General features: G+C 37.1%; 1 protein-coding gene across 10 annotated transcripts in view; it reads right to left on the reverse strand.

Annotated features, from left to right (window-relative positions):
• ANKS1B (ankyrin repeat and sterile alpha motif domain containing 1B) overlaps positions 1 to 23,309 on the reverse strand; it is a 1,150,317-nt gene that overhangs the window by 890,205 nt on the left and 236,803 nt on the right. The window lies entirely within an intron of this gene.

The following is a 23,309-nucleotide window of genomic DNA, read 5'->3' on the forward strand; positions in this document are numbered from 1 at the left end:
TGAAGTAAATCAGACAAAGAAAGACAAATATCATTATAGCATCATTTATAGGTGGAATCAAAAATATGATATAAATGAACCTATTTGTAAAAGTCTATTTACAAAACATACTCTCAGACATAAAAAATTAACTAACTTTCCAAAGGGAAAATGGAGTTGGGAGGGATAAATTAAGAGTTTGGGATTAGCAGAGACAAGCTACTATATGTAAAGTAAATAAACAACAAGGACCTACTGTAAAACACAGGACATTATATTCAATATCTTGTAAAAAACTATTATAGAAAAGAATATGAAAGAGAATATACATATAGATATTTAATATATACCTGAATGACTTCGCTATACACCAGAAACTAACACAACATTGTAAATCAACTGTACTTCAATAAGTTTTTTTTAATTTTTAAAAACACATGTATGAGAAACAACATCAAACTAGTTTAAATAAATACCAGAATCTTGATTGAAATAGCAAACGATCTTCAAATAAAAGTATGTTAATTGCAATTACAATCAAAATCTCAACAGACTCTTTCTTAGGTTATAAGCAAATTGAGAGCTGAATTTGTGTTATATGTTATATGAAATTGTATGAGACTAGAAATGTACATAACCAATAATAGTTGCATAATAAATACTTTCTGGTGAGTGGTTAAAGTAATAAATTGATCCTAGTTGGATCTGAGGGAAAGGATGGCAAAACGAAGTAAAAATCCAGCAGGAAAAAAATTTTTTTAAAGTAAGAAAATTATTAACAAGAGGATAAGTACTATAAAAGATAAGATACTACAATACTTGTGCAAGAATGATAGAATAGTCCTAGTTCATAACTTAATATATAATCTTTATTATGTGTATACGTGTGTTAAGCACTTCAGTCATGTCTGACTCTATGCGACTCTGTACTATGGATGGTAGCCTGCCAGTTCCTCTGTCCATGGGATTCTCCTGACAGGAATACTGGAGTGGGTTGCCACGCTCTCCTCCAGGGGATCTTCCCAACCCAGGGATCAAACCCACATGTCCTGTGACTTCTGCATTGGCAGACAGATTCTTTACACTGTACCACCTGGGAAACCCATTGTAAATCAACTATATTTCAATTTAAATAAATAATTAATTAAAATTTAAAAACCTAAAATTATATCAAGGATGTTTATCATAGTATTATTTATAATAAAATAAATTATAAGCAATCTGAATGTTTAGCTTATAGGAAATTATGAAATCATGCTATCTCCATATATTGAAATATTATCACTATAAATAAATTTTTCAAAAAATAATTATTAGAATAGAAAAACTCTCGTGAGAAATTAAGACATAAAATACATAGCATATTTCCAGTTTCATTTTTATATATGAGAAAAATAAGATAAAAATATATCAAAATATACCTCAAGTAAATTTTCATTTTTTCTTCATACATTTTCTGTTTCCTGAATTGCCCATAAGAATACTTTTTAAAGGAAAATGAGAAGATATTTCCCCCTGTGATTCCAATAATGAGATATGAAATGATTTCATTAAATGTCTATCATAAAGCAGAAGTAATCCTAAGAATTTAAGCAAACCTCAAAATTTTGATATCTTCACAGTTTCCACTTTTAAAATAATTTAGGACTTAATTTCATTATATTAATTAAGTAAATAAGTCAAATTGCATTAATTTAAACAATTCAGATAGTGATCTTTTCTAACTTGAGCTTATATAAGATATAATCTTGGTTCTCATTTCTTTTTAGGCTTTTTGCTGCTAGAAATGTTAAAATAACATGATATATATGGCAAAACCAATACAATATTGTGAAGTAATTAGCCTCCAACTAAAATAAATAAATTTAAATTTTAAAAAAAGAAAAAAAAATAACATGATTACTAAATATACCTTCATTTCAAAGTGCCATAGAACTACTCTGAAGGTAAAAATCTGGAAAAGAAACAAGAAAATGTAATACTTACTGTGGGCAAGAAGTACTAAACGGGATTAAGACTATTGTTCCATAAATGTAGAATTATAAAAAGACACAATTTTAAAAGAGGGAAGTGGAGAGAGAAGGAAAATGTGTTTTAAGACACAGTAGAATATACCAAAAGAATTTATATGTTATGTCTTTATTCTTATTAACAGATATGCCAAATGAATCTAAGCAAACTCAGTATCGCATGTGTTAGGTTAATGACACCTATTAAAAAATAGGGACTTCCCAAGTGGCATTAGTGGTAAAGAACCTGCCTGAAAATGCAGGAGACATGAGATGGGGGTTCGATCCCTGGATCGGGAAGATCCCCTGAGGAGCACATGGCAACCTACTGCAGTATTCTTCCCTGGAGAATCCCATGGACAGAGAAGCCTGGCAGGCTACAGTCCATAGGCTTGCAAAGAGTCAGACACAACTAAAGCAACTTAGCACACATGCATTAAAAAAGAATCAATATAGTGGAAATAAGTATACTACCCAAAGAAATCTATAGATTCAATGCAATCCCTATCAAGCTACCAGTGGTATCTTTCACAGAACTAGAACAAATAATTTCACAATTTGTATGGAAATACAAAAAAACCTCAAATAGCCAAAGCAATCTTCAGAAAGAAGAATGGAACTGGAGGAATCAACTTGCCTGACTTCAGGCTCTACTACAAAGCAACAGTCATCAAGACAGTATGGTACTGGCACAAAGACAGAAATATAGATCAATGGAACAAAATAGAAAACCCAGAAATAAAGCCACACACCTATGGACACCTTATCTTTGACAAAGGAGGCAAGAATACACAATGGATTAAAGACAATCTCTTTAACAAGTGGTGTTGGGAAAAGTGGTCAACCACTTGTAAAAGAATGAAACTAGAACACTTTCTAATACCAAACACAAAAATAAACTCAAAAGGGATTAAAGATCTAAACGTAAGACTAGAAACTATAAAACTCCTAGAGGAGAACATAGGCAAAACACTCTCTGACATAAATCACAGCAGGATCCTCAATGATCCACCTCCCAGAATATTGGAAATAAAAGCAAAAATAAACAAATGGGACCTAATTAAAATTAAAATGTTCTGCACAACAAAGGAAACTACAAACAAGGTGAAAAGACAGCCTTCAGAATGGGAGAAAATAATAGCAAATGAAGCAACTGACAAACAACTAATCTCAAAAATATACAAGCAGCTCCTGCAGCTCAATTCCAGAAAAATAAATAACCCAATCAAAAAATGGGCCAAAGAACTAAACACACATTTCTCCAAAGAAGACATACAGATGGCTAACAAACATGAAAAGATGCTCAACATCACTCATTATCAGAGAAATGCAAATCAAAACCACAATGAAATACCATTTCACGCTAGTCAGAATGGCTGCTATCCAAAAGTCTGCAAGCAATAAATGCTGGAGAGGGTGTGGAGAAAAGGGAACCCTCTTACACTGTTGATGGGAATACAAACTAGTAGAGCCACTATGGAGAACAGTGTGGAGATTCCTTAAAAAAACTGGAACTAGAACTGCCTTTTGACCCAGCAATCCCACTGCTGGGCATACACACAGAGGAAGCCAGAATTGAAAGAGACACATGTACCCCAATGTTCATCGCAGCACTGTTTATAATAGCCAGGACATGGAAACAACCTAGATGTCCATCAGCATATGAATGGATAAGAAAGCAGTGGTACATATACACAATGGAGTATTACTCAGCCATTAAAAAAGTATACATTTGAGTCAGTTCTAATGAGGTGGATGAAACTGGAGCCGATTATACAGAGTGAAGTAAGCCAGAAAGAAAAACACCAATACAGTATACTAACGCATATATACGGAATTTAGAAAGATGGTAATGATGACCCTGTATGCGAGACAGCAAAAGAGACACAGATGTATAGAACAGTCTTTTGGACTCTGGGAGAGGGTGAGTGTGGGATGATTTGGGAGAATGGCATTGAAACATGTATAATATCATATATGAAACGAATCACCAGACCAGGTTTGATGCATGATACTGGATGCTTGGGGCTGGTGCACTGGGATGACCCAGAGGGATGGTACAGGGAGGGAGGAGGGAGGTGGGTTCAGGATGGGGAATACGTGTATACCTGTGGCGGATTCATGTTGATGTATGGCAAAACCAATACAATATTGTAAAGTAATTAACCTCCAATTAAAATAAATAAATTTATATTTAAAAAATAGTAATTTTAAGACATTCTTTTAAAAGTTTCCAAAATATTTAGAAGAGCTTATAAAAGTCAATCTTTAGTTCCTTTCTAAAGATAGCTTGCTCCAAAACCTTTCCTCACCTACCTGTTTCATGGCCTATTAATTTCCAGTCCCATTTTGTCTCTAGTCCCAGCTAGAAAGAAGTGTGGTCAGGAGAGCCATTCCTATCATAAAACTGGCATTGAGTTGGGTCTTAAAAACAGTATCAGTTGCCCCTCAGAACTGTTTTATACCCTTAAGGATACTCAACAAAGTAACAAGTAATACAGCCTAATTGATACATAATTTATTGGAGACTGTGGGGGTAAATGTGACTACTGTATTTAAAACTGCACCAGTGAGAAATAACTTATAAAAACTTTCCATAAAGTATCTTATATCAGATTCTACTGAAACTGCTAGGACTTTGAAGTAAAATACTCTGCTGCTGAGAATACTGCTGAATTATAGTTAACTCCTAGTAGGGATCAAAAGGGATTCCCTGGTGGCTCAGATGGTAAAGAGTCTGCTGGCAGTGTGGGAGACCCAGGTTGATCCATGAGTCAGGAAGATCCCCTGGGGAAGGAAATGGTAACCCACTCCACTACTCTTGTCTGGAGAATTCCAATGACCCAGTCAAATACTCAGCAGCTTATGTTACTCTGAATAAATTCTGTTTTTAAATAGGTACACCAAAGAAAAAGTTCATTTAAACATTACGCTCTAAAACAACCTTAACTTGGCAAAAATAGAAACACTTGAATAGAGGGAAATATTTGGCATGCTCAGTTAGTTATTCTATGATATACCTAATCCAGAAATAACCAAATAAGAACATAATTTCTGTTGGAGAGCTGAGGAATATGATTCTGGAAAGAAGACATCCTTCTCCTTCCTAGGTCCTGGTTGGGAATACTCAACCTCAAAAAGAATTGAAGTATATTTTGTAGACTGGAGAAGAACCTGGAATCATTTAATATCTCTAGTCCTAAAATGGAAATACAGTTCTAGCCTGAACTAGTTTTCCTTTACTGGTCAGGAGTCAGAGAATATAGCCTCTTCTAGACTTCCCTCACCCCTAAAACTTGGATTGAAAGTCACAAACCCATGGATATCCCTGAGTTAGAAGAGAAATTTCTCTCTATTCGATGAGAAAGGCCAGATGATACTGTTCATTGGAGAGAAACTGCCTAAATACACTCCATACCTGACTGTATCAAAAAATGAAAAGATCTACCTTTGTAAGCTAAATTCAACTAAAAGCACTTTGAGGGTAAACCCTACCATTTTTTCAAGTTATTGTTTTTTAATTACCACTTTCTAAGAGACCCCAAAAGGCTGAGCAGTACAAGTGTTGAAGGAGCCCACACCCCATAATATGTATAGGCAGAGAAGGATCAAAAGTCATTTTGTATGACATAGCAGCTTAAAAGGAGACTTAAATAATTAACAAGATAGTAGAAGTAAAAAAATAATGGAACATACATTGGAAAAATAATGGAGTGCACATAGGGGAAAAAACATGAAAAAAAAATTTTGTGATTTCCTAGGGATAGAAAATTAGAATATGTAAAAAGAGTCTCCAGAACAAACAAGTCATCACCAGAATAAAGGGTACCTTAAAATTCAGTCAAGAAAATTTAAGTTACTGAAAAAAATTTAGTGTTATAAAAATCAGGTGGAGACAACACAGTTTTTGAAAGAAAAAGAAACCTTAATAGGCATCAAGTATAAATTTAGCATTTAGAAATGTGTAAATAATGAGATTTTTAAAAATGAAGATCTCATAGTCAAAGACATAATAAAAAAAAAAACTTCCCTTATTTGATGGTATATATTCAGATAAAAGGAGCTTACTAGTTCTCAAGAAGGATTAATAAAAAAAATTCACACATATTTAAAGATAACCCAATGAAATTTTGACTCTAAAATCAAATCTTTATCACTTTTTAGAGGAAAAAACAGAGCAAATTATTTATACAAAGGAAAAAAGAACTAGATTAGCATATATTTTAATTCTACATATATTATAACACATATAATGCATTGCTATTATGTTTGCTTTAAATGGTCAATTATATTTTAAAGAGTTTAGAAAACAATGAAACAAACTTTGTCTTTTACATTTATCCACATTTTATTTCTCTGGAGCTTTTCATTTTTTGGTGGATCAAAATTTCTATCTGATACCATTTTTGCCTTCTGCCTAAAGAACTTCTTTATGTGGATGAGTATGTTGACAGTGATTTCCCCTGCATTTGTTCATGTGAACATTTTTATTTCATCTTCATTTCTGAAGGATATTTTCACTGAGAATAGAATTCTAAGTTGACAGCTTTTTCTTCTAACACTTTAAAGATGTCATTTCATCACTTCTGGTTCACTTAGTTTGTGACAAGAATTCTCCTTTCATTCTTATCATTGTACCTCTGAGTAATGTGACTTTTCTCTGGCTGCATTTAGGATTTTTTCTTTTCATCACTGGTTTTCAGTAATTTTAATATTGCTTGGTGTGACTTTCTTTATGTTTATTCTGCTTATGATTTATTGAGCTTCTTGGATTTGTGGGTTTACAGTTTTTATCAAATTTGAAAAAAATTTTAACACTATTTCTTCAACTAATTTTTCTGTCCTTCCTCCCTTTCTTGGGACATCAATTTCACATACCTTAGCTGCCTGAAGTTGCCTCGCAGTTCAATGATACTGAGTTCCTTTGTCTTTTTTCTCTTTTTCTTCACTTTAGTTTCCATTACTATGTCAAGTACACCAATCTCTGCTTCTATCATATCAATATTAATCTCATACAGTGTACTCTTTTTTTATTGAGGTATAGTTGATATACAATATTATATAAGTTTTAGGTATACAACACAGTGATTAACAATTTTTAAAGGTTACTTCCATTTATAGTTACTATAAAACATTCACTATATTCCCTGTGTTGTACAATATATCCAATATAAATATTTATTGTACAATATAAAAATTTATTTTATACATAGCAGTTTGTACCTCTTAGTTCCCCTACCCCTGTTCTCACTCCTCTGTGCTTCCTTCTTGCCACTGACAACCTCTAGTTTGCTCTCTATAGGACAGTTTGTTTCTTTTTTGTTATACTCATCAGTTTATGTTTTACATTTCACATATAAGTGATCTCATACCATATTTGTCTTCCTCTGTTTGACTTATTTCACTTAGAATAATACCCTCTAAGTACATCCATATTGTTGAAAATGGCAAAATTTCATTCTTTTTTTATGGCTGAGTAGACCCCAGTTTCACTCACTGGCATCTGCACTAAATCTTCCTTGGGCCTCCCAGGTGGTGGCACTAGTGGTAAAGAACCAGCCTACCAACACAGAAGACATAAGAGGTGCAGGTTCAATCCCTGGGTCAGGAAGATAACCTGCAAGAGGGAAAGACAATCCATTCCACTATTTCTGCCTAGACAGTCCTGTTGACAGAGGAGCCAGACAGGGTCACAAAGGGTCAGAAATGACTGAAGCAACTCAGTAAAATATCCCATTGTGTATATGTATATATACATATATAACATCTTCTTTATCCATTCATCTGTTGATGGATACTTATGTTGCTTCTATATCTTGACAATTGTAAATGATGCTGCTGTGAACATTGGGGTTCATGTATCTTTTAAATTAGTGTTTTCTCTTTTTTTCAAATGTATACTCAGGAGTAGAATTGCTAGGTCATATGGTAGTTTTGTCTAATTCACATGCAAAAATGTATACATAATATACTTTTGATTAAGAAAAAAGGAAGGAAATAAATATAGAAAGGATAAACCAGGAAAAAATAGGTTACCTACAGGGAGTTGCTAGAAGAGTATAAGTTATAAAAGAGAAGTAGGCTTTCTCTGAAAATACCCATTTATATAATTTCAACTATTGGACCACATTAATGTCTAATAAGGTCAAAAAGCAAAATGAAATCAACAAGAATGTGTTTTAAATCCTCAAATTTTATTATAAAAAAGATATATGAACTTAATTGTATAACAAATAGTTAAATAACTATCTGAAAGAAAACAAAAACAATTTGGAACACAATGCTGTTTCCACCCTTGTGGAAATATTATTCTAGGGACAAAAGTAACTGCAAATAAATCTTGAATTTTACTTTATACGTTTGGTGGAATGGCGATATTGGTGTAACAATGCTAGAGCATGTGTGTGTGTATATCCCATAAGCATAAGCACAAATTTGTGCCTTAGAACTGAGTAAACAGGCAATTATACTGATGCTGTTTGGGAACCAGCATTCTCACTATGAAAGGAAATACAAATATAATTGAGGGATTAACAGAAAGAAACTTCCAGTGTTAGATTTACAGGTATAAGTATGAACTCATGATTTAAAAAAAAAAAAAAATGCTTCCCAGCTTTATCACCGAGAAGGCCTAAAAGCAATGATATCCTATAGCAAGTAATAAGTATACTTAGGGCCCAGACTTTGGTTTTTAAATATTTTAAAATATTAATTTCATTATTAAGAATTCCCTAGAAAAATGGATGATTCCAGGGATGATACAGCAAAAAATTCAAAGAGAGCATGACATTTTATTGTTCCAGAAAAACGGTGGTCAAAATGATGGAGGGGAAAAAAACTGATGGAGGCATGTCAGTGGACAAAGTAGGGACAATCGGAATATCACAATGGATAATGACAGGAACTGGTTACAATTAACTGATCTAGAAAAGAATCCATGAAAGGCTGTCGCTGAACCACAAAGACACTGGGATTCTTGGCCTCCAAGGAGAAGAATTCAATTCGGGGACAGAGATGAGGCTTGATCCCTCAGAGCTTTTGTGTAATAAAGTTTTATTAAAGTATAAAAGAGATAGAGAAAGCTTCTGACATAGATATCAGAAGGGGGCAGAAAGCGTGCCCCCTTGCTAGCAACAGAGTTATATACTTTTTAAATAGTTATTACAATGAATCAAAAGAATATCTGGAGGTTGTAAAGATCTTACTAGACCCACTCCCATAATTACATTTTAAAATAACAGGATTAGCCAGAAGGTTTTCAGGAAGGAGACATTCTCCTCAGCAGAATACATTGTTGTTATATAATCCTTCAGTTCAGTTCAGTCTCTCAGTCGTTTCTGACGCTTTGCGACCCCGTGAATCGCAGCATGCCAGGTCTCCCTGTCCATCACCAACTCCCAGAGTTTACTCAAACTCCTGTCCACCGAGTCAGTGATGCCATCCACCCATCTCATCCTCAGTTGTCCCCCTCGCCCCCTGACCGCAATACCTCCCCGCATCAGAGTCTTTTCAAATAAGCCAACTCTTTGCATGAGGTGGCCAAAGTACTGGAATTTCAGTTTTAGCACCAGTCCTTCCAATGAACACCCAGGACTGATCTTGTTTAGGATGGACTGGCTGTACCTCCAAGCAGTCCAAGGGACTCTCAAGAGTCTTCTACAACACAGTTAAAAGCATCAATTCTTCGGCGCTCAGCCTTCTTCACAGTCCAACTCTCACCCATATATGACCACAGGAAAAACCATAGCCTTGAATAGATGGACTTTGTTGGCAAAGTAATGTCTCTGCTTTTCAATATGTTATCCAGGTTGGTCATAACTTTCCTTCCAAGGAGCAAGCTTTTTTAATTTCATGGCTGAAGTCACCATCTGCAGTGATTTTGGAGGCCCCCAAAATAAAGTCTGACACTGTTTCCACTGTTTCCCCATCTATTTCCCATGAACTGATGAGACCAGATGCCATGATCTTCGTTTTCTGAATGTTGTGCTTTAAGCCAACTTTTTCACTCTCCTCCATAACTTTCATCACGAGGCTTTTGAGTTTCTCTTCACTTTCTGCCATAACGGTGGTGTCATCTGCGTATCTGAGGTTATTGATGTTTCTCCTGGCAATGTTGATTCCAGCTTGTGCTTCTTCCAGCCCAGCATTTCACATGATGTACTCTGCATATAAGTTAAATAAGCAGGGTGACAATATACAGCCTTGAAGGACTCCTTTTCCTATTTGGAACCAGTCTATTGTGCCATGTCCAGTTCTAACTGTTGCTTCCTGACACGCATGCTGATTTCTCAAGAGGCAGGTCAGGTGGTCTGGTATTCCCATCTCTTTCAGAATTTTCCACAGTTTATTGTGATCCACACAGTCAAAGGCTTTGGCATAGTCAATAAAGCAGAAATAGATGTTTTTGGAACTCTCTTGCTTTTTCCATGATCCCTGCGATGTTGGCAATTTGATCTCTTGTTCCTCTGCCTTTTCTAAAACCAGCTTGAACATCTGGCAGCTCACGGTTCACATATTGCTGAAGCCTGGCTTGGAGAATTTCCTTAGTACAGAGTTTATATTGAGTTGTTTGTTGTGGAATCATCAGTTACAGGCTTAAAGATAAAAGCATTTATGTGACTAAGACTGAGGAATGTAGTTCCGTTCAGTTCAGTTCAGTAGCTCAGTCATGTCCTACTCTTTGCAACTCCATGAATGGCAGCACGCCAGGCCTCCCTGTCCATCACCATCTCCCGGAGTTCACTCAGACTCAACTCCATTGAGTCCGTGATGCCATTCAGCCATCTCATCCTTGGTTGTCCCTTTCTCCTCCTGCCCCCAATCCCTCCCAGCATCAGAGTCTTTTCCAATGAGTCAACTCTTCGCATGAGATGGCCAAAGTACTGGAATTTCAGCTTTAGCATCATTCCTTCCAAAGAAATCCCAGGGTTGATCTCCTTCAGAATGGACTGGTTGGATCTCCTTGCAGTCCAAGGGACTCGCAAGAGTCTTCTCCAACACCACAGTTCAAAAGCATCAGTTCTTCAGTGCTCAGCCTTCTTCAGAGTCCAACTCTCACATCCATACATGACCACAGGAAAAACCATAGCCTTGACTAGACGGACCTTAGTCGGCAAAGTAATGTCTCTGCTTTTGAATATACTATCTGGGTTGGTCATAACTTTCCTTCCAAGGATTAAGTGTCTTTTAATTTCATGGCTGCAGTCACCATCTGCAGTGATTTTGGAGCCCCCCAAAAATAAAGTCTGACACCGTTTCTACTATTTCTCCATCTATTTCCCATGAAGTGATGGGACCAGAGGCCATGATCTTCGTTTTCTGAATGTTGAGCTTTAGGCCAACTTTTTCACTCTCCTCTTTCACTTTCATCAAGAGGCTCTTTAGTTCCTCTTCACTTTCTGCCATAAGGGTTGTGTCATCTGCATATCTGAGGTTATTAATATTTCTCCCAGCAATCTTGATTCCAGCTTGTGTTTCTTCCAGTCCAGCGTTTCTCATGATGTACTCTGCATAGAAGTTAAATAAGCAGGGTGACAATATACAGCCTTGACATACTCCTTTTCCTATTTGGAACCAGTCTGTTGTTCCATGTCCAGTTCTAATTGCTGCTTCCTGACCTGCATGCAGATTTGTCAAGAGGCAGGTCAGGTGGTCTGGTATTCCCATCTCTTTCAGAATTTTCCACAGTTTCTTGTGATCCACACAGTCAAAGGCTTTGGCATAGTTAATAAAGCAGAAATAGATGTTTTTCTGGAACTCTCTTGCTTTTTCCATGATCCAGTGGATGTTGGCAATTTGATCTCTGGTTCCTCTGCCTTTTTTAAAACCAGCTTGAACATCAGGGAGTTCACAGTTCACGTATTGCTGAAGCCTGGCTTGGAGAATTTTGAGCATTACTTTACTAGCATGTGAGATGAGTGCATTTGTGCAGTAGTTTGAGCGTTCTTTGGCATTGCCTCTCTTTGGAATTGGAATGAAAACTGACCTTTTCCAGTCCTGTGGCCACTGCTGAGTTTTCCAAACTTGCTGGCATATTGCGTGCAACACTTTCACGGCATCATCTTTCAGGATTTGAAATAGCTCAACTGGAATTCCATCACCTCCACTAGCTTTGTTTGTAGTGATGCTTTCTAAGGCCCGCTTGACTTCACATTCCAAGATGTCTGGCTCTAGATTAGTGATCACATCATCATGATTATCTGGGTCGTGAAGATCTTTTTTGTATAGTTCTCTCGTGTATTCTTGCCACCTCTTCTTATTATCTTCTGCTTCTGAAGGTCCAGACCATTTCTGTCCTTTATCGAGCCCATTTTTGCATGAAATGTTCCCTTGGTATCTCTAATTTTCTTGAAGAGATCTCTAGTCTTTTCCATTCTGTTGTTTTCCTCTATTTCTTTGCATTGATCCCTGAAGAAGGCTTTCTTATCTCTTCTTGCTATTCTTTGGAATTCTGCCTTCAGATGCTTATATCTTTCCTTTTCTCCTTTGCTTTTTGCCTCTCTTCTTTTCACAGTTATTTGTAAGGCCTCCCCAGACAGCCATTTTGCTTTTTTACATTTCTTTTCCATGGGGATATTCTTGATACCTGTCTCCTGTACAATGTCATGAACCTCCATCCATAGTTCATCAGGCACTCTATCTATCAGATCTAGACCCTTGAATCTATTTCTCACTTCCACTGTATAATCATAAGGGATTTGATTTAGGTCATACCTGAAAGGTCTAGTGGTTTTCCCTACTTTCTTCAATTTAAGTCTGAATTTGGCAATAAGGAGTTCATGATCTGAGCCACAGTCAGCTCCTGGTCTTGTTTTTGTTGGCTGTATAGAGCTTCTCCATCTCTGGCTGCAAAGAATATAATCAATCTGATTTTGGAGGAATGTAGAGGAAAAAAAAAGTTTGTCCTTAACTCCTCCTTGAGAATTCAAGACCCCTGTCTCCTCCTGGGGGACTTGGGACTCCTTATCAACCTGCTTAGGAATTGACTCTTTCATCCATGAGTTCAAATAAACAAAGGAGGAAGAAGAAGAGATGGCCAACAAAAATAGAAATATAAACAATACTAATAAATAGAAATAAGACTAATAATAGAAATATAAAATGGCAAGTTTATATTGTCATTTATGAAGTTTGCCATTATATAATTGATAAAAACTATCATCAGTGAGTAACTGATGGTAACAATCATCAATGAATGCTGAGACCACTGGAGGGTACGACATTGACAGGCAGGGTATTCACACGGTTTCTCAGAAAACTTCCCCACAGATTACTTATAAAAAGTTAAAAATCCAATATGATCAGGCTTTATAATTGACAGTGTCCTCCCACTGCCTTCAAACTGAGTCTCAATTCTTTATCATGGTTTCCAAGGCCTTCTCTTAGCCACTACTTCTTTCTCCAGTTTCTCACTGTTTCCTTGACCCCAAACCTGCATTAAATTCTTCATGATCTATTTAAGCCTGTTTTACAAACCTAACATTCTCTCACCTGTAGGTGAGACATGCTATTCCCTTCTTGAAAAAATCATTACCTTCTTTCTCATCTGTTTGGTTGATATTCATCCTCAATGTGTGTGTGTGTGTGTGTGTGTGTGTGTTGTGTGTTTGTACATATGTGTTTGTGCTCAGTCATGTCCAACTCTTTGTTACCCCATGAACTGTAGCCCACCAGGCTCAGTCCATGGAATTTTCCAGCCAGAAATACTGGAGTGGGTTGCCATCCTACTCCAGGGGATCTTCTTGACCCAGGGACTGAACCCACATCTCTTGCATCTCCTGCATTGGTAGGCAGATTCTTTACCACTGAGCCACCTGGGAAGCCTGCTCATTCTTAATGTCTCATCTAAATATGACTACTTCTGGAAGACACACCTCAGAGATATTGTGGGTTCAGATATAGAGTACCACAATAAAATAAATATGACATTAAAGCAAGTTACACAATTTTTTTTGGTTCCCCAGTACGTATAAAAATTAACCTTAGGTCTAAAGAATGTACATATTTTAATTTAAAAATACTTTGTTGCTTAAAAAATGCCAACTATCATCTGAGCCTTCAACAAGCTGTAGTCGTATTGCTGTTCAGGGTTTGAAATATTGTGAGAATTACCAAAAGGAGACACTGAGACACAAAGTGAGCAAGTACGGTTGGGAAAATGGGCATCAGTAGATTTGCTCAATGCAGGGTTATCACAAACTTTAAAGTTGTAAAAAAGGCAATATCTGCAAGGCAAAATAAAGTGAAGTACAATAAAATGAGGCATGTCTGTATAGCAAACAATCATTCATTTCTTGCTTTAAGGCCTTACCATAGTGTTCCACTGTCCTATAGGTTCATCTTCACGACCCAGATAATCATGATGATGTGATCACTAATCTAGAGCCAGACATCTTGGAATGGGAAATCAAGCGGGCCTTAGAAAGCATCACTACAAACAAAGCTAGTGGAGGTGATGGAATTCCAGTTGAGCTCTTTCAAATCCTGAAAGATGATGCTGTGAAAGTGCTGCACTCAATATGCCAGCAAGTTTGGAAAACTCAGCAGTGTCCACAGGACTGGAAAAGGTCAGTTTTCATTCCAATCCCAAAGAAAGGCAATGCCAAAGAATGCTCAAACTACCGCACAAATGCACTCATCTCACACGCTAGTAAAATAATGCTCAAAATTCTCCAAGCCAGGCTTCAGCAATACGTGAACTGTGAACTCCCTGATGTTCAAGCTGGTTTTAGAAAAGGCAGAGGAACCAGAGATCAAATTGCCAACATCCGCTGGATCATGGAAAAAGCAAGAGACTTCCAGAAAAACATCTATTTCTGCTTTATGGACTATGCCAAAGCCTTTGACTGTGTGGGTCACAAGAAACTGTGGAAAATTCTGAAAGAGATGGGAATACCAGAACACCTAACCTGCCTCTTGAGAAACCTGCATGCAAGTCAGGAAGCAACAGTTAGAACTGGACATGGAACAACAGACTGGTTCCAAATAGGAAAAGGAGTCCGTCAAGGCTGTATATTGTCACCCTGCTTATTTAACTTCTATACAGAGTACATCATGAGAAACGCTGGACTGGAAGAAACACAAGCTGGAATCAAGATTACCAGGAGAAATATCAATCACCTCAGATATGCAGATGACACCACCCTTATGGCAGAAAGTGAAGAGGAACTAAAAAGCCTCTTGATGAAAGTGAAAGAGGAGAGTAAAAAAATTGGCTTAAAGCTCAACATTCAGAAAACAAAAATCATGGGATCCAGTCCCATCAGTTCATGGGAAATAGATGGGGAAACAGTGGAAACAGTGTCAGACTCTATTTTTTTGGGCTCCAAAATCACTGCAGATGGTGACTGCAGCCATGAAATTAAAAGATGCTTACTCCTTGGAAGAAAAGTTATGACCAACCCAGATAGTATATTCAAAAGCAGAGACATTACTTTGCCGACTAAGGTCTGTCTAGTCAAGGCTATGGTTTTTCTAGTGGTCATGTATGGATGTGAGAGTTGGACTGTGAAGAAAGCTGAGTGCCAAAGAATTGATGCTTTTGAACTGTGGTGTTGGAGAAGACTCTTGCGAGTCCCTTGGACTGCAAGGAGATCCAACCAGTCCATTCTGAAGGAGATCAACCCTGGGATTTCTTTGGAAGGAATGATGCTAAAGCTGAAATTCCAGTACTTTGGCCACCTCATGTGAAGAGTTGACTCATTGGAAAAGACTCTGATGCTGGGAGGGATTGGGGGCAGGAGGAGAAGGGGACGACCGAGGATAAGATGGCTGGATGGCATCATATACTGGATGGCCGTAAGTCTGAGTGAACTCTGGGAGATGGTGATGGACAGGGAGGCCTGGCGTGCTGCGATTCATGGGGTCACAAATAGTCTGACACGACTTAGCGACTGAACTGAACTGACTGATAGGTTCCCAGATTGCATGCTCAACCAGAATGCATTTTATCAGACTACAATGAGCCATCTTATACAGCTTGTTGTTTGTTTTTTGTTTTTTGTTTTTTGTTTTCCTATACCTTTGTTTGTTCTTTTCACTGTCTGAAGCAGACTTGTTTGTTTTTCAAAGTTTATTCATTCACTCATTTGTTCATTCATTTAAATTTATTCAACAACTGAGGGAACGTGGCTGGTGATTCCTCCAAGTTTTATCCTATACAAAGAAATGCATCACTGTCCTTCTTTTGTCATGGACACATATATGAGTGCACACATACACACACACACACACACACACACAGAGAGAGACATCATATATACACAATCTTCAAATTCTGCCCCTTCCATAAATTCTCACATTAATAGAAGTTAACTGTCCCATGTACTTTTCTTTTTCCTTTCTAAAACTGTAGTACCCATGAACCTACCACTCAAACAACTGATTTTTTTTTTAGAAATATTTTATTTATTTATTTATGTAATGTATTCATCCAGTTTTGCTCATATCTTTGGTGTTGCCTTTCTTAAACTATAAAATCCTGGAGAGTAAATAAATAAATAAATATATATATGTGTGTGTGTGTATATATATGTATGTATATATGTGTGTGTGTATATATATATATGCCTTTTCAGTCACTTAATCCTCAGCAGTCAAGAAAACTTTGAGCAATACCTGACAATGATAACATTTCAGAATGGTGCACAGTGATGAAACAATAACTGGTGACTAACGGAATGAAAGTGATAGCCTTGATAAACACTGAAGGATGGATCCTTCTTGTATTGCAGTTTTAAGTATCCTATAACTTCTGTTCAAATCCCTTTACTTGTTAAAATATGCGAAGTTTACATAATTTGTAAAACTTGCTCAAGATTTTATGCTTTGGGGGAGAGAATGTATATTCATCAATGCAAGTAACTGAAACATAGGATAGTAAAATGAAAGAATTTTTATGAAATTATTCCATTTTAATTTCAACACACAGGTGCAGGCACTGATAAATGTAACCTGAAGATTTAATTCAGTGAAATCCTCTCCTTCAAGCATATTTAAAATAAGCTGTTTGCATTTTCCTGCATATGATTATTCTAACCCTGAAAGCAGCTTTAAATATGGATTATAAATCTAGCTGCCTTAAAATAAAATTTAAAGGGTTTCCCTCCCAATCTTTGGTACATAAGAAATTGACATAACAGAATTATTTTGAGCTTAGAGGGTTAAACCTTCTGACTAAATAATTCATGCTCAGTTTTTTATGTATTTTAAGTTTACCAAGGTTTGTACAGAATATATTTTTAAAATGCTAAAATATTGCTAGTGCTAGATTTTCTAATGTTTTAATTTCTCTATTGTGTTGTTCCTCCTCCAAGACGGACATTTCACAAAAGGAGGCACCCCTTGATCAGTCAAAGTAACTTCAACACAGTGCTTAAAATCAACTTGGAGGATCTCAAAGCCTTGATGTTCCTGAGATTTTGCCATTCTAAAACCAGGATCCACAGCTTCTCATCAGAAACTAACCTCAGAGTATGCTAGAGAATTTATCTTCTACAGTTCAGTAAAACCTGCCCTTGACAGTCTCAGATCATTGGCTTGAAGAAGTAAGAGCTTCACTTAATGACCACAGAGCAGTCTTCTATTAATATTTCCTGTCTGCTGAACTGGTACTTATCTCTTACAATATCTATGAGGAATGCAAAAGACCTAAAAACTCTACTGTGCTGAGTATTTCCTACAAAATTCAGCCTTGGTTTGCATGTGGTCTCAGTCCCCGGAAACAATATGTGACAACTGAACTTTGTTACCACATTTCAAGAACTGCTAGTTTCTCAACCTGGGACACAGGCATCCTAACCTGGCTCCTGAATCACTTTGCCTATTTCATATTTCAGGATCTTTCAGTTATACTCCCACTTCCAGACACCAATAGAGGACACTTTGGGGTTGCAAGTGGCAGGAATCTAATTCAAACTAGTTTAATCATAGACTAGAACTTATTATCTCTCGGAATCCAGGGAAGAATTAAATAACAGGATGCAGATGAGCCTCAGTAAAAATTAATCAACAACAGAAATGCTGCTGATGCTTTTTGCAGTTTAGATCCATTCTCTCTTACAGTTCATTGCCTTTCTCCAAAAGGTAAAAAATGTAACCAAAAATGTTTTATGTTTTACATCTCAAAGTTTCTTCAGGCATCAGAAAGAAACATGGATTCTCTTTTTCTGAATTCCAGTTTTTAAAGTACTGAAAGTAATTCTGATTGGTCTGACTTTAATTAGAACAACCTGAAATATACCATTGTTGAAGAGCTATAAGGAGATCAAATGTCCTGGTTTACTAGAAGTTAAGGAGTTTCCAGGGATACAGAACTTTCAGTACTAAAATCTGAACAGTCCAAGGGCAAACTGTGCTAGTTGGTCATCCTAAGTCCTGTATGGAAGTTGACGATCTCAAAGGAGTGGGAGAGAGGGTAAAGAGAAGTTCCTATGACTCTACAGACAAGGCCATAGGTGTCCACTAACAATAAATTAATCGATGGGCTGTGGTAGGTTACCAAATTGGCCATAGTCCTTTGGAGTTACTGTCACCAACAGATGGAGTCTATTTCTCTATCCCTTGAGTGTGTGTTAGCCTTGGGACATGTTTTGGACAAAAGCTGTATTGAAAGCAGTCTTGTATTAGTCCCAGACCTCTTGATGGCTTTAACCTATCCTCACTCTTAAGACGTGAGATTGCAATATGGTCCATCTCTAGCTAACCTGCTGTAGAGCACAAGGCCATATGAGAGTGGCTGCAGGCACCCCTACTCATCTGAAGCTGTCATTAATTTGTCAGCCCCAGCTCATGCTCTGGTTGGCTACAGTAACATAAATGAGGCCAGCCAAAGTCATCAGTCAAACCAATCCACACCAAAAGAACTACCCAGCAGATCCCAGCCTAAGGGACAAACTGAAGATGATAAAAAATGATTGTTTTTTTAGGCTATAAAGTTTATGGTTGTGTATTGTGTAACAAAAGCTAACAGATGCTTTGATCTGTAAGATTACAGTGGATTATTTATAATAGAAATGTAAAAACATGTCTAACATGTTCGGAGCACTTAGAATCTTTTAAAAAGGAACTGAATTAATCAACCAGCATCCGCTGCTCTTCTCAAAATGTTTGTGTTTTTACTGGCATACATCATGTGTTAGGGTGTCTCTCTTTACGCTTCCCAAAAATATATTATTCTCTTTCATGCTTCATGTCTTTACATGTATTCTGCTCATATGTTCACATGCCATAATTCTCTTCTTTTAAACTCCGTTCAGTTACCACTTTTGGAAGTCATTCTGAACTCTGCTCTCCCCTGGAAGATTCCCTGCTTGGTACTCTATTTCCAGGATGTATTTCTGTATTTATATCCCAATCCTGTCTTAAAACGATTCCTCTACAAATGTGTCTCCTCAATATTCTCAAGGCTCATTAAGCCACAACTTTGCACTCGCAGTAACTAACAAAACCTAGCATAGTGTAAGGATACCATAAAAGTTTGAATAGGAAATCTAAAACAGAAGTATCTTTAAGGTGGTTTTGGGCATAAGGTATTATGTACTATTATTTCTGTGATCAATTTCTGTATAAGAGCCATTTGGCATATTCATATTAATATTTAAATTACAAATGATAGTGATTCAAAAAGAATAATATGATTACTAAAGCAACTGTAATACAATTTGGGTCTTGAAAAGTTCATTTCAAGCTTGACTTTGCTATAGGTCCAAAGCTTATAACTCATTTCTAAATAAAGTCAAATAATATCAAAATAGATTTGTAAATAAGAACAGAAACTATGAAGATAATCAGTTCCCTGACAGGTGGGTTGGAGGCTGGGATGCACAAAACAGTAAGGAAAGTCCTCCATGGGCTAACGTGGGAGGGATCATTTGGCGTCCTCTCTCCACAGGCAGATGGAGGCATTTTTCCCCTGCATAGCTTCTGAGAAGGCAAAAAGGATGGAGGATTGAGATATCAATGTGGAATGAGAATAGTATTTGGCTTGCATTAAAAATAGAATGAGATGAATTTCCCCAGGGAGAACTAAATTACCTAAGACAAGATACTTCAACATTCCTAGACTTGTTTCCATAAGTATACATAAGCATACAACAAGGTTCAGTTTGGTTCAGTTCAGTTCAGTTCAGTTCAGTTCAGTTCAGTTCAGTCGCTAGTCGTGTCCAACTCTTTGTGACCCCATGAATCGCAGCACACCAGGCCTCCCTGTCCATCACCAACTCCTGGAGCTCACTCAGACTCACGGCCATCGAGTCCGTGATGCCATCCAGCCATCTCATCCTCTGTTGTCCCCTTCTCCTCCTGCCCCCAATCCCTCCCAGTATCAGAGTCTTTTCCAATGAGTCAATTCTTCGCATGAGGTGGCCAAAGTACTGGAGTTTCAGCTTTAGCATCATTCCTTCCAAAGAAATCCCAGGGTTGATCTCCTTCAGAATGGACTGCTTGGATCTCCTTGCAGTCCAAGGGACTCTCAAGAATCTTCTCCAGCACCACAGTTCAAAAGCATCAATTCTTTGGTGCTCATCTTTCTTCACAGTCCAACTCTCACATACGTACATGACCACAGGAAAAACCATGGCCTTGACTAGACGGACCTTAGTCAGCAAAGTAATGTCTCTGCTTTTGAATATGCTATCTAGGTTGGTCATAACTTTTCTTCCAAGGAGTAAGCGTCTTTTAATTTCATGGCTGCAGTCACCATCTGCAGTGATTTTGGAGCCCAGAAAAATAAAGTCTGACACTGTTTCCACTGTTTTCCCATCTATTTGCCATGAAGTGATGGGACCAGATGCCATGATCTTCGTTTTCTGAATGTTGGCTTTACAGGTACTAATATATAAATATAAATAAATACATTAAAACTTTTATATATATTTTAACAGAAACTGTACCCATTTCTAAAGCAAAATTATATTCCCATTCTGCTCCCTGTCATCAGGAAATGAGCTTCTTCAGCTTAGTCCTGGCATTCCTAAGCCAGGCCAAGAAACTGAGAGATAAGAAGCTGTCTGGTAGTTCTCCAATTCGGACTCAAGAAGAGTGCCACATTTCTGACATTCCTTCAAATCAGAAGATGTTTCCAGGACTTGATAGAAAGAATGGTAAACTTATACACACACATTCACTTACTTTCCATTTCTCCCAAAATGCCATTCAAATGACAGAAATGTATTTGTAAAATCACAAACACATAACAGTAAGTAGAACAGAGGAAACTAGAGTGACAAAATTCTAGCAGCTGTAAAGAAGATATATGGCAAATGGCTAAACAGACTTGAGAAAACAAAGATGTTGTAGGAAGAATTGAAAGTCTTAAAAGTCAACACTGTGATACCACAAAAGTCTCATTGATTTCATACTAGATATATCTAGAAGCAGAGATGAAGGACAAAGCAAAAACTGAGGAACTACCTGAAAGTATATTTAAACAGCAGTCAGATTCCCATATGCCTTCCCCACTCTTTATAGTCTTACGACTGTCTCTCTTTCTCAATCTTATAAAAGACAGAAAGATGTTTCTCTGAGGAGAGCAAAATAATTGTTTAAAGTAGCCACAGTTTATGGGATGGAAAGAAACTGACAACAGACTGAGAAAACATAGGCATACAGAATGCTGACATCCCTGAGCCCTAATTGGCCCTAAGAACTTCCCACTAGGAGCTTGAAAGAGTGGTTTTCTAGGAGTAATGTCGATCTCAAGAGGAAAGATCAAAAGATACTGACATCAGAGTTTCTCCATCAAAGCAGCTCAATTGAATCAATCCAAACCAAAGCTCAAATGGTATCTAGAAAACCATGCAATAGTTGTTTTACATTTCACAAGGAAATTTACTTCCAACTCTAGAATTTTACACCCAGTCTAATCAATCAGGGGTGAGGACAAAGATATTTTCAGGAAATTATTGGAAAATATGCTCCACCAAAATAAGAGAAGACACAAGATATAAAAAGCAGACTCCAACACAGGAGAGAGGAGACAGGGTTCCCCAGACAATCAAAGGTGAAGAGGGCTCTGAGGTTGATACCTGTGCAGAAGGAGTAAAAGATGACCAGTGCAGATCTGAGCAAATAGAAAGTCTTAGGTGACAGTCTTCAAAGACATAAGACATATAAAATACTTGACAGATCTACATAGCTTGAGACAATATGAGCTTAGACTGGTATTGACTATATATACATAGAAAAATAATTACAATGGGAAAAAATACAATTATTTACTAGAGGGAAAACAAAAAATTGGAAAAGGAATCAAGGGTTTAATATACAAGTCAGTAAACATAATATTTGTCAACAAACAAATTAAGTGGAGAAGACTGATCTTACTCAAATTATGCAATTAATATATTGGAAAGACCCTGATGCTGGGAGAGATTGAAGGTAGGAGAAGGGGACGAAAGAGGATGAGATGGTTAGATGGCATCACCGACTTGATGGACATAAGTTTGCACAAGGTCCAGGAGTTGGTGATGGACAGGGAAGCCTGGTGTGCTGCAGTCCATGGGATCACAAAGAATTGGACACAACTGAGTGACTGAACTCAACTGAATATATTGGAAAGAGGATAATGGGATACATATATATGTGTGCTTGTGTGGTGTGTAGGGAGGGAGATAAATTTTCAAATTCCATAGTGGTAAGTCAACAAATACTACCTAAAACTGAAAAGCTAAGTAGCAAAACAAACAGGATAGAACAGAAGGATAAATACTGATATAATCAAGTAAAGAGATGAAAGTGGATGGAGGGAGGGAGGAAAATGGGCAGGAGACTGCTGTTTTTAATAACAATAAATTTAATATAAATATTTGACACCTTTAATCATATCCTTTAACACATATTGGCTAAAACAAAAAGACAAAAGTATTACTGCTATGGCTGAAAGGGTTTGAGAAATCTAGCCTGGCTGGGGTCCACAGGAACATCATAGCAGCCTTCCCATACTTCCAAACAACCTAAGGGAAAAATGTTGATAGAAAGAGTACTAAATTTGGATCCCAGTTTTAGCAGATGATACCACTCAAATGGCAGAAAGTGAAGAGGAACTAAAGAGCCTCTTGATGAGGGTGAAAGAGGAGAATGAATAAGCTAGCTTGAAACTCAACATTCAAAAAACTAAGATCATGGCATCTGGACTCATTACTTCATGGCAAATAGATCAGGAAAAAGTGGAAACAATGAAGCAGTTTATTTTCTTGGGCTCCAAAATCACTGCAGATGGTGACCACAGCCATGAAATTAAAAGACACTTGCTCCTGGGGAGGAAAGCTATGACAAACCTAGAAAGCATATTAAAATTCAGAGACATCACTTTGCTGACAAAAG

The sequence above is a fragment of the Capra hircus genome, chromosome 5, assembly GCF_001704415.2.
Source record: "Capra hircus breed San Clemente chromosome 5, ASM170441v1, whole genome shotgun sequence".
NCBI lineage: Eukaryota > Metazoa > Chordata > Mammalia > Artiodactyla > Bovidae > Capra > Capra hircus.